General features: G+C 39.8%; 1 long non-coding RNA gene across 1 annotated transcript; it reads left to right on the forward strand.

Moving 5' to 3' along the window:
• Positions 1-8,673: 8,673 nt before the first annotated feature.
• LOC125165976 (uncharacterized) lies at positions 8,674-12,147 on the forward strand. The gene is made up of 3 exons (XR_007152275.1): positions 8,674-8,794; positions 9,175-9,287; positions 12,050-12,147. It is a non-coding gene; the product is annotated as an uncharacterized LOC125165976 (long non-coding RNA).
• Positions 12,148-14,708: the final 2,561 nt, after the last annotated feature.

The following is a 14,708-nucleotide window of genomic DNA, read 5'->3' on the forward strand; positions in this document are numbered from 1 at the left end:
GCATTAACTATAAACAAAAAAATTGATGTTTGACTACATTAAAATTAAGAATTTCTGCTCATCAAAAGGCAATGAAAGAGAGTTAAGAGACAAGCTACAAATTGTAAGACTATATATGCACCATATGTAGCATAATGTATCATATATATTATATAGAATATATATTATATATACATATATTCTGTATACATATATAATACATATACATATTATATATAATATACATGTATGTATACAGAATATATGTGTATATATTTCTGGATACTAAACAATTTTCATTTAATTTCAAAGAACACTCTTCACTAAGAGATTTGTGATGTTGTTTTGGTCATCTCTTTTCTATTCTGAGGTTCAGAATTACTGTGGAAAATGGAACACTAGTCCTAGAAGAAACAATGGCTTCCGGTAGGGTTTATAAACACCCACAGAAGTTATGTTCATCAGTACCATACCGAATGGTGGCAATAAAGAAGATGAAAATTCTTGAAAATATTGAATGACCTTGGCATTTATGATCACCAGAAAGTTCTCAATGCAACAACTGTTGGTATAATAAGTCCAGCCGGTGGTTGCACCTGCTGGGAATGCTAATTAGCTAGAGTATGTTAAAAGAAACCAAAGACTCCTCTTTTCTGGTATGGAAAGACAAAGCACAACACTAATAATTTGCTTTAGTCCAAATCCAGAGGTAGTCTGGCTTTACTTGGTAGTAGCATAGTTCCCTCTGCTGGGTAATTTAGGGAATTCAGATCTGAAGACTTTTTTAGGTTGTCACATAGCTCATTGCAGAGTTTTTATTTCAAAAGGAGAGACCAAGATAATACTGAAGAAGAATGAAACTGGACAAGTTACACCAAGATATCAAAGCTTACTGCAAAGCTCTAAATTAGTAACTTAGAATTCATTAAAATTAACAACTGCTGTTCATCGAAAATACTGTTAGAGAGTGAAAGAGCACAAGCAGAAGATATTTGCAACGTATATGCATGTGGAAAGAATGCAGAAAATGTGAATAACCCCTACAGACCGATGAGAAAAGGGTAGACCACCCAACATAAAAAGGGGCAAAAGTTTTAACAGGTACTTTAACAAAAAAAAAAGCGATTAAAATGACAACAGGCCTTTGAACATCAGCCTCATCAGTCATCAGGGCAACACAAACTAAAAGTGCAACGGGATACTAATACCTTCCCAATATGATGGTTAAATGATACCCAGCGTTGGTGAAAAGTTAGAGCAACCAGGACTCTCATATATTGTCGGTGCAAGTGTTAAATTGGTACAGCTACCTTGGAAAACTGTTTAGCAAAACTGCTTCTAAAAAGGACCGGGTTCAGGGATAGATGATCTGTGTAGTCGCACGGGGCCTGAAGCTCAGCAGAGCTCTATTGCATGGTTTAATGCCCTGCTGGCCACATCTTGAAATTCTGAATGATTTTCTCTTTAAACGTGTTTTTGTCTGTTTGTGTTTTGTTTTGTTTTGTTTTGTTTTGTTTTTGGTAAGTGAAGTCTTGTCGCGAGTAGGGACCATGCACCTGAGCAGGGAGGTAGCTATAGCCTGTGGGTCTGCCATTGTTCTTTGCTGCCTCAGTCACCTACAGCATAACACCATGCCCGCGAGCACCAAATTCTGTGCAGCCCACGCCTGAGCGGTCACTCAAAGGAGTACAGGGTGCATGGGTGCTGCTGACATCCCCAAGGAGCCTCGTTTCCACCAGAACCAGAACTTGCCCTGAATGTAGAAAGAAGGCAGTGCTGTTTTCAGAAACATGAAAAACCAAAGAATCCTGTCATATCCTTTCTTACTGATGTCACTTCCCTGCATTAGCCAAACACATATGCTAGAAATAAGAACATGGGAGGAAAGGAAAAGATAGGGCAACCTACAGTTCTTTATCCTTTTAGTCCTTCTTTCTCACCAGTAGGCGGAGGGTAGGAAGTGTTGGTATAATGTGCACATACCAAGAAACAAAATAAAAATATCAGATTTAGGGGGTGCCTGGGTGGCTCAGTCGGTTAAGCTTCTGACTTCGGCTCAGGTCATGGTTCGTGGGTTCGAGCCCCAGCATCAGGTTCTGTGCTGACTGCTCAGAACCTGGAGCCTGCTTTGCATTCTGTGTCTCCCCCTCTCTCTGCCCCTCCCTGCTCACGCTCTGTCTGTCTCGTTCTCTCTAGCTTGAAAATAAATAAACATTAAAAAAAATCTGATTTACAAAATGGAAGAACATAAGGGAAGGAAAACAAAAATAATATAAAAACAGGGACAAAACATAAGAGACTCTTAAATATAGATCACAAACTGAGAGTTTCTGGAGGGTTCGTGGGTAGGGGGATGGGCTAAATGGGCAAGGGGCATTAAGGAAGGCACTTGTTGGGATGAGCACTGGGTGTTATATGTAGGGGATGAATCACTGGAATCTACTCCTGAAATCATTATTGCACTATATGTTAACTAACTTGGATGTAAATTTAAAAACATATATATCTGATTTAGTTCAATGTAGCATTTCCAGTGTTCTGTTAAGAATGGAATCCGTATGCACCTACAACTACGAAATACAAACTGTGTAATTGCAGTGATTCTCATACAGATGAAATGCTTTTACATTTGCATTTAAAACTGCCAATGAACAGTATAACGGGGAATGGTGAAATCCATGCTAATATCTGAACGTTTTAATTTTTCTTTACTTAAAGTGACATTAAACGGCAAAGAAAAGAACACAACAAGTTGAGAGAGATCGTGGAAAAGAGGAAAGAGTTTTATGTTTTAGTACCTCGGATGGCACTTTCCCCTTACCTTTTAAGCAAGAAGCCTTGCATTTTCATTTTGCACTGAGCCCTGCAGATTATGTAGCTGGCCCAGTTTATGAATCAGTAATTTTAATCCTGGAGACGTACTCAACAAAAATGAATGCTTACTTTTGCCAAAAGACACGTATGAAAATGTTAGTAACAGATTTATTCATAATAACCCCAACTGAAAAATAACCCAAAAGTTTACCAACAGTAGAACATATCAACCGTATATGTATATATCTATACTAGAATACTAGCATGCTAACAATACTGGCAATAATACTAGCAATGAAAACAGATTATTGCAACAAACAGCAATATGAGTGAATCTGACAGATGTGATGTTGAACAAAAGAAGTCAGACATAAAAAGAGTATATACTCTGTGATTTCATTTATGAGTTCAAAAAACAGACTAAACTAAATACATGCGTAATGACGGGCAGAATAATGATTACCTTTTGGGGGTTGTGAGAGGGAGGGAAAAAGAGAGACTTCTGAGGAGCTGGGAATGTTTTCTATGTTAACCTGGATGGTAGTTAAATTTATGCGTATGTAACATATGTAAAAATTAAGCCAGTTGAACCCTTAAAGATATGTATAAATCACGCCTCAAAAAGAGGGAAAAGGAATAAATTATCTTTCTCAAAATTGTGTCCTTATTATATACCATGATAATTGTGAAACTTCCTGCGTTGCGTGCGTGTGAGAGAGAGAGAGATACAGAGAGAGACAGACAGACAGAGGTAATGCCCTTAGCTACCACTGGGTGGCCTATTGTTCCTGTTCCTGTTGAGTGCACTTGGGTAAGAGACCTAAAGGAAGCATGTATCTGTCTACATTCCCGACTGTTTGCCTTTTCATTGACATAAACTGTTTGTAAGTAGTGGCATTTTGTTATTATAGGGCACTATTTTGTTTTAGGTCTGAATTCCTGATTCGAAGATCGCCTGTAATTAACTTTTGCACTCTTCTGTCTAAAGTGTGCAAGTTGAGTTTAGGCTCATAGCTTAGGCGTTCATGTATAATTGCTTTCCTGTATAATTATTTTTATTATACTGATGATCTCATTTTCTTTAAAAAGTTTATTTATGGGGCGCCTGCGTGGCTCAGTCGGTTGAGCGTCCGACTTCGTCTCAGGTCATGATCTCAGGGTTGGTGAGTTCAAGCCCCGCGTCGGGCTCTGTGCAGACAGCTCGCAGTCTGGACCCTACTTCGGATTCTGTGTCTCCCTTTCTCTCTCTGCCCCTCCCCAGCTTGTACTCTGTCTCTCCCTCTCTCAAAAATAAATAAACATTAAAAAAATTTTTTTTAATGTTTATTTATTTATACTTGAGAGAGAGAGAGCATGAGTGGGGAAGGGGCAGAGAGGGAGACAGAGAATCCCAAGCAGGCTCTGAACTGTCAGCACAGAGCCCAATGAGGGGCTTGAACTCATGATCCAGGAGATCATGACCTGAGCTGAGGTTGGATGCTTAGCCAACTGAGCCACGCAGGCTCCCTGTGATGATCCCATTTTTAATTTTCTCTAGAATCTTGATTTCATATGACAGTTATTTTTATCACTTGCTTTTTTCTATGTTTGGAATGTTCCTCCTCTGACATACACATTATCTGACCCTTAATTTCAGGGTGCTGCTCAAATGTGCTCAGAGAGACCTTGTATGATCACCATGCCAAATAACACCAATCCCCTTGTCAGATTCTATGTTCTTACCTTGTTTCTCTTGTTTCTTTTTCCCCCTCCTTCCTTCCTTCCTTCCCCCCTCCCTCCCTCCCTCCTTCTTCTTCTCTTTCTTTCTTTCTTTCTTTCAGCACTTAAGATGACTTGAAATGTCTATATATGTATGTATATTACTGTCTTGTCTTCTCCGGTAAGAATGTAACCTCCAAGAGGGTGAGAATTCTTCTGTTGCTCACTGCTTGGCACCTAGTAGGTACATGATGACCATCTGTTGAAGGAATGACAAAGCTTGGTCTCAAAACCAAGAACAAATATAATTTTGGAATTTTGCATTTTCTCATCTGTTGAACATTAACATCTCTTAAATTTTTGATGCAATTTAAAACATTGCAACTCTGGAGAGATGAATGATTAGGCCGAAAGAAAAACCCAGAAATGAGGAAAGATAAATATGATTGGTAGAACCCGGTTGGTCTGAAATGGGAATCTTCCTGGAGTTTCAGAGGGTTCCGAGGTTGGAAGGACAAAGCAGAAGTGAGCATCTAGGGAGAAGAGTGAGCCTCATCCTCGTGTGCACCGCACGCACGTCAGAAATGCACCCCGCTTGCCACTGGATGTCACTGTTGGCTCATGCTCTGGAGTGGGGTGTCCTCCCTAGTCCCTCTGTGCGTGAATATGTAATGTGTTAGTTTACAACCGTGACAGAGGGCGCAGCCTCACCTGTGCAGGCTTCCTCAATATGGGACCACTTACTGTTCCTCCATAAAATTGATGTTCGGTTCTGAGCGGCACAGAAAGGTGTAGAAGACGTGAGGGATCTCGAGGGCGGCTCTCCACTCGGGTCTCAGCCTTACAGCCAGGCTCAGGAGCAGGAACGCAGCTGCCAGGAGGAACAGAAGTGCCGTTTATCTTTCATTCAAGAGTGACTGACTCTTCTACAGGCCCAGACTTGGAAGCAAGGACAAGGAGTTATTTGGGTTTCACAACTGGTTTAGATTACATTCGAAGATAACTCTAAGATCCTTCCATTAAAACAAAACAAAACAGGAAATGACAAGTCGGGCTTAATGAGTAGGTTATGTCAGAACACGACAGTTGCTCTCACTTTGAAAGAACTTAACAGCTCGAGGTTACAGCCTGACTCAAAAGTGTATCTTCAGCCCGTCCCATTAAGCTGTTCGACCGAAGACATTACCTGTTTGCCTCCCATACTTATCCACACATAGAAACAATAAAGTAGGCAAGTTGCTACAGCCTTCTGACCCACTGCTTCCCTCCTGTCCCTTTAAGCTTATACTCATATTTATCCTTCATATCAAGGTATAAATATAGGCATTTGCTACACCCCCATTAGGAGTATTTCCTTTAAAACTCACTTATTCAATCTTTCAACAACTATTTATTGAGTACCACCTTCTAAGACTGAGCACTGTTTTAAGAGCTGGGGACACAGCAGTGACAAAGGACATTAAGTCTCTGTTAACAGTGGAGCCCACCTTCTAGTGTCTAAACGGAGATTAAAATCTTAAACTAAAGGGAAATGGCCCAGGTTGTTTCTGTTGACGTCAACCAGTAAGTGGAGATGCGTTGGCCTTCCCATCACCCGAGAGGGTGGTTTGACAGCTCGGTGAGTGAAGAAGGCTCTAGAGAGAATCACCGCATCCCAGCATGGGCCACTCCATCTACCTTCACGAGTGCACGGACTCACTGCACAGGCCTCTTCACAATGTGGGATCACTTACTGTTCCTGCACAAAATTGACTTTGGGTTCTTGAGCAGTGCAGACAGCCTTTCCTCCTGTACATTTTCGTTCTCTCCAATCGGTTCACAAATAGCAGAAGAGATTTTTCTTTTTTTAAGGCAAATCTATTCTTGTAGCTTTCTTGCTTCAAACCCTTCAGTGGTTTATCATCACTCTTAAGATAACAACAGTCTCTATTGTGCTGTGACTTGTCCCCTGCCTTTGCCTCCAGCCTCATCTGGTTCCTTTCTTCCCCTGTTTCATTTCCACTCTAGAGATTTATTGGCCACTCTCAGTTCCCCTCAGTGCCAGGCACGTTTCTGTACCAAAAGTTCTGTAGATGCTATTTCCTTTGTCTGGAAGGCTCTTTTGTAACCATTCTTCCCCCTCACACACATACCCCTTAGTGTTGGCTTGAACTCCAGTCACTTCTGCAGTGAAGTCTGTCTCCCTCGATGAATCAGGTTTCCCCTATTCTGTAGTCCTGATAACAGGGATGCCCACTGCACCTGTCAGATGCCTGAGCCTGTGCACTGCCTTTCCTGTCATCCTATCCCAGTTCACCATCGCTGAACCCTTTGACGGTTGACCCATACAATGTACCAGGGTATCAGTTTTCTACTTACCACCCTCGGTGGGGTCCTCATTGCCAGCTGGCCAGTGGGCAATCTATCTCCAAAATCCCATATCAGAGTCTACTTCCCCGAAACCGTTGCTGTAACCAAGTGTCTTTAGTTGGGTCCTCTGGAAAGAGCTCTGAAATGGAGACTTATGGTTGGTTGTTTATTGGTGAATGCACCAAGGATCAACACTGGTGATGGACTGAGGAAAGCAGTCTGGGTAAAGTGGGGCTGAGGTGTGATGTAGTTGTAACAGAAGCTTCAGCCAGCTCCATCAGGGGCTCTGGAGCCGGGAGGGCCCTTTATAGTTGTCGCAATTGAAGCAAGGGGCTGCCGGGCTTTGTAACTCTACCTCCGTGAGTCACTGGGGGGGGGGGGGGGGGGGGGCAGCTGCTCCAGAGGGAAGCATAAACTTGGGTAAGGCAGCTTCTTTCAGCCAAGAACAGTTCCCTGGGAAGGACACACCTATGACAGCCAACACCTCTGGCAGCAGAAAAAGGAATATCTCCGTCTGAAGTGTAGATCTGGTTGGTACAGTGTGATGTCCATTCTGGCAACGTAGCCAGGCTTTTCACACATGGGGCTTTAAGAAATCATTGATGGGCTCTTTCATTTCTGTGAAACACAAACCTGCTTCCCTGAGCTGATCCTACTTTGTTACTCTCTTTGCTTTTAGAGTCTATCTTCGTTGACATATTATCTCTGCCTTTTATTGTTTTGAACCTAGAGCACAAGTTTCCCTGGTAGAAAAGGAAAACTTGACTGGAAAGCTTTCTATATACCAGACACAGTGCTGCGTACTTTAGGTATGTCTTCTTTTCAAACACTAAGCTTTATTAGTGTTTTCTCCCAAACTCTGTTGAACCCTTAACTACCTCTTTGTTTCCCCATTTTATTTCCGAGATTTTCGTAAAGGTGTTCTAAAATTTCGCTTTGAAATGAAAACTTCTAGTGGTAGTGTATATACTAGACGCAGTAATAAGATGAAAACTAGCCAAAAAATGGCAAAAGGTATTTTACCATTATATTTAATATATTATGAATTACTTCATCATTTTTTTAAGTTGCTAAAACTGATGCATCCTTACTACTTAACATGAACTTTGCCATAGCAAGAACTTTTAATATCTGCCTTATACGTTTTTGTATGTATATTATCTGCAGATTTCTGCAAACGATAATTGCAAACAGGAATGGGTTTTTAAATGAATGATTCCACAGCTCTCCAGAAGCATGCTAAATCCTATACCGTGCATTCTATAATTCTGAATGGGACATTTATTTCTAGCCCCTTGTAGTCCCAACTGTGTAGTGAAAATTGAAATGTATATCACCTGGATTGCCATAATATTCTTTTGTCTATTGACCTAATATTTTTAAAAACTTTGGATCATTATATGTATTTTTTCTTTTTCATTTTTAGAAAGAGAAAGCACATGCAAGCAGAAAGGAGGGGCAGAGGGACAGAGAGAGAATCTAAACAGGCTCCAGACTCAGTGCGGAGACCTACCCGGGGCTTGATCCCGTGACATGATCCCACGATCCTGAGATCATGACCTAAGCCAAAATCAAGAGTCAGACACCCAACCGACTGAGCCACCTGGGTGCCCCTAGATCGTTATATGGTGATCTTAGAGTCTGTTCACTATTTTTAGCTGTGTTTCCATATGAATCAGCTATTCCAATAGTCAGTCTAATGGGATTAGCACAGGATGAGAGGTAGCCCTGGTGACCAGAATCTAGTGTGGGTTCTAGAATGAGCCTCTGTGTTCTCATATGTGAAAAAGAGCTAATGTTTATATCAGATAGTGCTGTGAGATCAGCTAAGAAAACCTATGTAGAAGAGCTTTGAAAACAGTGAGATTTTAAAATGAAACCATTATTACTAAAAAGAAACATATAAGGAGAAAGAAATGTAAAATACACCAATTGACTGTGTGCTGTGTACCAGGTACTTTATACAGATTATTTCACAACTATGCTAAGGGGCAGGTATTATCATCCCCATTTTAAGGATGAGAACACTGAGGCGGAAAGAGCTTAAATAACCTCTTAAGGCCACTGACTAGTAAGTGTCTGAGCCATGATTAACGCTTAGTTTAGGATTCCAAGCCCCGCCTTTCGTTTGCTTCACCGAAGTTGGTTTTCAATTAATTGTGTATAATCCGTGCAGATCGGTTTACTATAAGTTTTTCCATCCCTTCTCCCGCCCATCTCTTTCCTAGTCATCTCCAGTAGTGCTCCTTGAAATCTCATGGAGGCAGTGGGTTACGATGTAAAATCTCTTGCTTTGGGCATTGCGGTTTACCTTGTCTCTCATATTTGTTTTAGCTCAAGAACTCTGAACTCGAGAACGCATATTACCACTGCTAGTCATGTGTATCTTTCTATATCTAATTTCAGTCCTTGGAGGGAAGAAATTGGTTTGAGGATGCATCTCACAGGTCAGTTCCAGAAGGTCAGGAGGTGCAAATGAGCTGAGCTGTTGATTCAGCTGAAGTAATTCTGATGAGCACATGCTTGCATGTGGGTCTATAATGTGGTTCATCTCCATAAAATCCCAAGCTTTATGGGTTTGAAAGCATTAACTCATGTCTTAGGAACATCCCACATAGATTATTATAATTCTTGGTATGCTGCCTGACCATCTGCTTACCTACAGGAATTACAATCAGATAGAATGGCCCCGCTCAAATCTAGGCTCAGAAAAGAAATATGAGAATACCTGAGTCTTTTTGTTTTGTCGAAACAGCACTATTTTTGTACACCCTGCCCAGCATAATAAAAAGTATGTTAACTTGGGATTTTTTCTTGCTTCAAATTGATTAGACTAGGACCGTAAAGTTCTCTCTCCTCCTCTTGGTTTTTTTTTTTTTATGAGAATGTATCAACGATCTCATGCAGCATGCCTGTAAATTAGTGATATTTAAATGCTTGTTGCCTTGTATTCTACAAAGGTGTCTACCTAATTTCCGTTTGCAGATTTAGCTAAATCACAGGGAAAAAATTTACAGCAGCTCTATTGGGTCACCTAGGCATGGTTTTAGTGGAAGAAAGGAAAAATGTGAAGCGGAATGAACAGATTCTCTTTATTTCCTTTACCTCTGATAATGAAATATTAATGTTTTATGCACTTTGATAGCTAAATAACTATCAGATAGTTACTTAGATAGCTAAGTAACTGACAGGAAAAACTCAGCATACTCCAGCAAAGAGTTGGTAGGACCTAAAGAATGTCATGGTTATTAAGACTATAATGAGGGGTGCCTGGGTGGCTCAATCGGCTGATGAGGGGCGCCTGGGTGGCTCAGTCAGCGAAGCATCCGACTTCAGCTCAGGTCATGATCTCATGGTTTGTGGGTTTGAGCCCCGCATTGGGCTCTCTGCTGACAGCTTGGAGCCTGGAGCCTGCTTCGGATTCTGTGTCTCCCTCTCTTTCTGCCCTTCCTCTGCTCATGGCTTGTGTTCTCTCTCTCTCTCTCTCTCTCAAAAATGAATAAACATTGAAAAAAGTTTTAAAAAAAAGACTATAATGAGATTTCTGTGAAAATCATGATGATCAAATATTCATTTCTTAGTTGCATGCAAACAAGATAAAAATACTAAATTTCAACTCCCCTCATCCATTCCTTTCTTCACTTGATCTCATATGATCACATGACTATCTGGGTACAAAATCCGGATGGAATCCATTTAGTATGAGAACTACATTTTTCCCGTTATTCTATTATCATTTTTTTCTACTATGGCAAAGACTGATCAGAACACACGTGCATGTGAAAGTGATGTCATGACTTAATGCCTATGTGGGTTAGTTATCTCCTATCCATCGCCAGAGATTATACACTTAACCTATGGGGCCACTGGAAGAACCAGACGAAATAGTGTAAATCTGTGATCACTCTGGGATCATCAAACCTCAGAACGATCCCTGTTTTCTCTTCTTCGCTCCTCACTTCCTCCTCCTTTCCTAACTTCCACAAATATTTTATTGATATACTCTAAGCACTGGCAATTTACCACTCTTGAGGATGCAAAGAGGAACAAGCAGGCACAGTACTTTCCCTTAGGAATATCACAATCTGTCATATGATTTCACTCATATGTGGAATTTGAGAAACAAAACAGATGAATATAAGGGAAGGGAAGTAAAAATAAGATAAAAACAGAGAGGGAGACAAACCGTAAGAGACTCTTAAATTCAAAGAACAAACTGAGGGCTGCTGGAGGGGTGTTGGGTGGGGGGACGGGCTAAATGGATGATGGGCATTAAGGAGGGCACTTGTGGTGAGTGCTGGGTGTTGTATGTTAAGTGATGAATCACGGGGTTCTACTCCTGAAACCATCATTATATTGTATGTTAACTAACTTGGATTTAAATTAAAAAAAAATTTTTTTAAAAGGGAGATTACACTCTAGTGGGTGAGATAGACATTAAACAGCTCATTCATGTCTCCAGAACCCATGACGTTACATTTGTAGTAAGTGCTATGTCTAAAAATTCCTGGATGCTGTGGGGGTAAAATGTATTAGTGTATTCTTTCCTTTTTGAAAAAAATATTTATTTTATTATTTTTTTTTTTTTGACAAAGAGAGAGAGAGAATGCATGCACAAGGGAGAGACAGAGAGAGACGGAAAGAGAGAATCCCAAACAGGCCCCGCACCCTCAGCAGAGCCTGAAGCAGGGCTGGAACTCACAAACCTAGAGACCATGTGCTGAGCTGAAACCAAGTGCTTAACCAACTGAGCCACCTGGGTGACCCTGTTTTCTTTTCTTTTTATTAGCATTTCCTTTTCTTGTTTCGAAATTGAAATATAATTGACATATAACATTATGTTAGTTTCAGGTATACAACATAATGATTTTATATACATATATATATATCTCAAAATGATCATCAAAATAGGTATAGTTAACATCCATCACCACGCAGTGTTTTCTGAAATGAGATTATTTCTTTGCTATTTTGCTGTCAAGAAGAAACATTCTGGAATTCAACAAGCCATTTCTTATCACTTCTTTTCTATTCTTCTCTCTACTTCTTAACCAGTCCCAACAACTGCCCATTGGTGTTTTGAGCTAATGCAATTTTATGAGAAAATGGTCATAGTTCTAATGCCTTTGCATAGCCCAAATACCATTACATACCTTTGAAAAGGACAATTTAAAAACCATATTTTATGTTTTCATTCTATTTTTCTTAGACATGACTCTAATATTGTCCTGCTTGGGTATGTGTATTTTTTCAAGTATTGCTAACTTCCACCTGAAGACAAAAGTCTGATTTTTATCAAGGCTCAAAGAGTTTTGTCCTTAAAACAATGCTGGTAAGTAACTAGGGTGGGCTGCAGGGGGCGCCGGAGGAGAGAGGTGTTTTGGTGTTGGGACAGGGCTTGTAAAAGTGGGAAATGGATTGGCGCAAACCCTAAGGGCCCGAGTTGTGTGTGTGTGTGTGTGTGTGTGTGTGTGTGATTCTGGTACTCTAAAGTTTGGCTTTGAAGTGTAGCTATGGAATTCATTATCAATTGGTTTATCCTCCTCTTGGTTTATTTATAGAAGTTTTCCCAGTGTGTGCCTGTGAATATTTATTCTATGGGATGTTAACAAGTGTTAATGTGGGGGAAAAAAACCACAACAACAAAAAGCCACAAAACTGTCCATGGTCAAATAAGTTTCTTTACTGCCAGACTTCTCAGAAACTTTAAACACCAAGGCACATTGTGAATTATCAAGAGAGGAATCATAGACAGTATCTATTCAAATTTATTTGATGATTAACCTTGTTTTTATAGAACATCTTATAGGAATTAATACTGCCTGGAATGAAGTTTGGGAAACAGGCTTAGATTACTTTCTGAGTAAATTTATCCTTTTGAGGATACCAGTGGATGACGAAGAAGATGTTTCATAACGTATAGAATAGTAGAAAACAAATTAAGTCTGGATTAAAGTGTTGTTATAGATAATTTACAAAACGGCTCATTCACAGGGAGAAAATCACTGAGGATCAAGAGTTACTATGATTTAATTTCACAAAGGAATGATGAACGTGGGCACTAGTGTAATTTTTTACATACATTGTGAAATTTGGCAACTGCAACTTGTTCCTAGGTATTTTAGGATCAATTATGTAAAGTAGAATCATTGTTATTTTGTTTCTTTCAACCCAACACAGCTGACTTTTAAAAATTCTAGATTCACTCATTTGATTTAAGTAGCCCTAGTTTGAAGTATTTCCATCCTTCTTTACTGCAAATGAATTTCCTGGTTAGGGTATGGCTTCACTGGAGATGAATAAAAGGCAAACATAACTGAATGCTGCATGATTTCATAACTCTGTAAAAACATATCGACCAGTTTGAATTGGTCTATGAAGATCTCTTTCTGTTTATTTCAGTCCCAGCCTTCCTAATTACTCTAGCTCCTGTGTTCAGTCAGACTTTACGGTGTCTCTTTTTGGATTCTAATTCCAAATTCCATTTCCTAATTTATTGATAGAGGCAAAAACTACAGTTGTACTTCTTTTTTTCTCTCTGGCATCTGAAAAAAAATGTTTGCCGTATTTTCTGAAACTAGATTCTTGAATCTTTCTTTATCATCCTTTAACTCATTAGCCATGTAGTAAGAAACTTAACAGATAAAGTAGAAACATATTTCAGCTGATTGGAACCATCCCTATTAGGAGTTAAAAAGAGGACCCCGGCTTACATTCCAGTGTGAAGGTAGGAGTTTCTTAGGTACTAGAATTGAGGAATGGATTTAGACATCAAAATTTTCATTTCCACCATAGCGTTCAAACAGAAATCTTGTTTTAAAAATTAAAATGCTCTAAAATCTCTGCTCAGAAAGTGTACCAGATGAATAAATTGTTATAATACATTTGCACATAATGAAACATTGTCTAACACTGAGTAATGATGGGAGAGAAGTGGAGTTTAAACTCACCTCGGTCCTAGGATGTTCTCATATCAGTCCTGGGATATGACCCATATCATGGGACATTCCTTATTGTCAGTTTGGATTTCAAAGTCAGCTCAAAAGGAGGATTTCTTTCTTCCCTTTCTTTCTTTTATTTTTTTAAAGTAATTATCTATCATCATGATATAATTATGATTGCAGTATATTGATTTTTAAGATGTAAAGAAAGCCATTTATTTAACATTTATTCAACAACTGTGGGTGGTTGGGTATCTGATGTACACAGTGTTCTCTCTCTTTTTCTCCTATCATCTGAGCCAGGGAAACATCTCAACACAAAGGGAAGGCATCCTCTTGGTGTTGGGATGCACAGCAGACTATGGAGCACGTGGCTAGGACAGTGGCTTGGGAGAGCTATGGTTCACAGAAAGTGAGGGCTCAGCTAGTTTCATATGATCATTGATTAATTCAGTTATTCATTCAGTGTAGACTGAGCATCTACGGTATGCCAGGAAATATATTTGCAAAGTCAGATCCCTGAACAATTCAAAGTCAAGCTGATGCTGAAATTGCTACCCAGCGATAGGAAGCCTGAACATTGCCTCGGGAGTGACTTAGCACAAACAGGTAGAGGATTTTTATAATAACGTTCCAAACCAGCTTTAGTTCTCCCCTGATGTTGAGGCTTCCAGGTATTTAAAGAGCTGGTACTTTAACGGTCTGGGTAGAGGTTTTAATTCAACTGGGACGCTGGTTGCAGTTAGTTCATGGGCAATTGAGGATAATGCTAACAATTTCCTACAATTATTGAAACATTATACTTTAGGAAGAGCTCTCATAGCAATTAATTGATTTAGCCCTTATAATTCTGTAACGTAGAAGGCTCTGACCTGCCGATATCACATATGGAGTAACGATCAGGATCACCTGACTACATGTCCATTC

This window comes from Prionailurus viverrinus, chromosome B2 (assembly GCF_022837055.1).
Source record: "Prionailurus viverrinus isolate Anna chromosome B2, UM_Priviv_1.0, whole genome shotgun sequence".
Classification (NCBI taxonomy): Eukaryota; Metazoa; Chordata; class Mammalia; order Carnivora; family Felidae; genus Prionailurus; species Prionailurus viverrinus.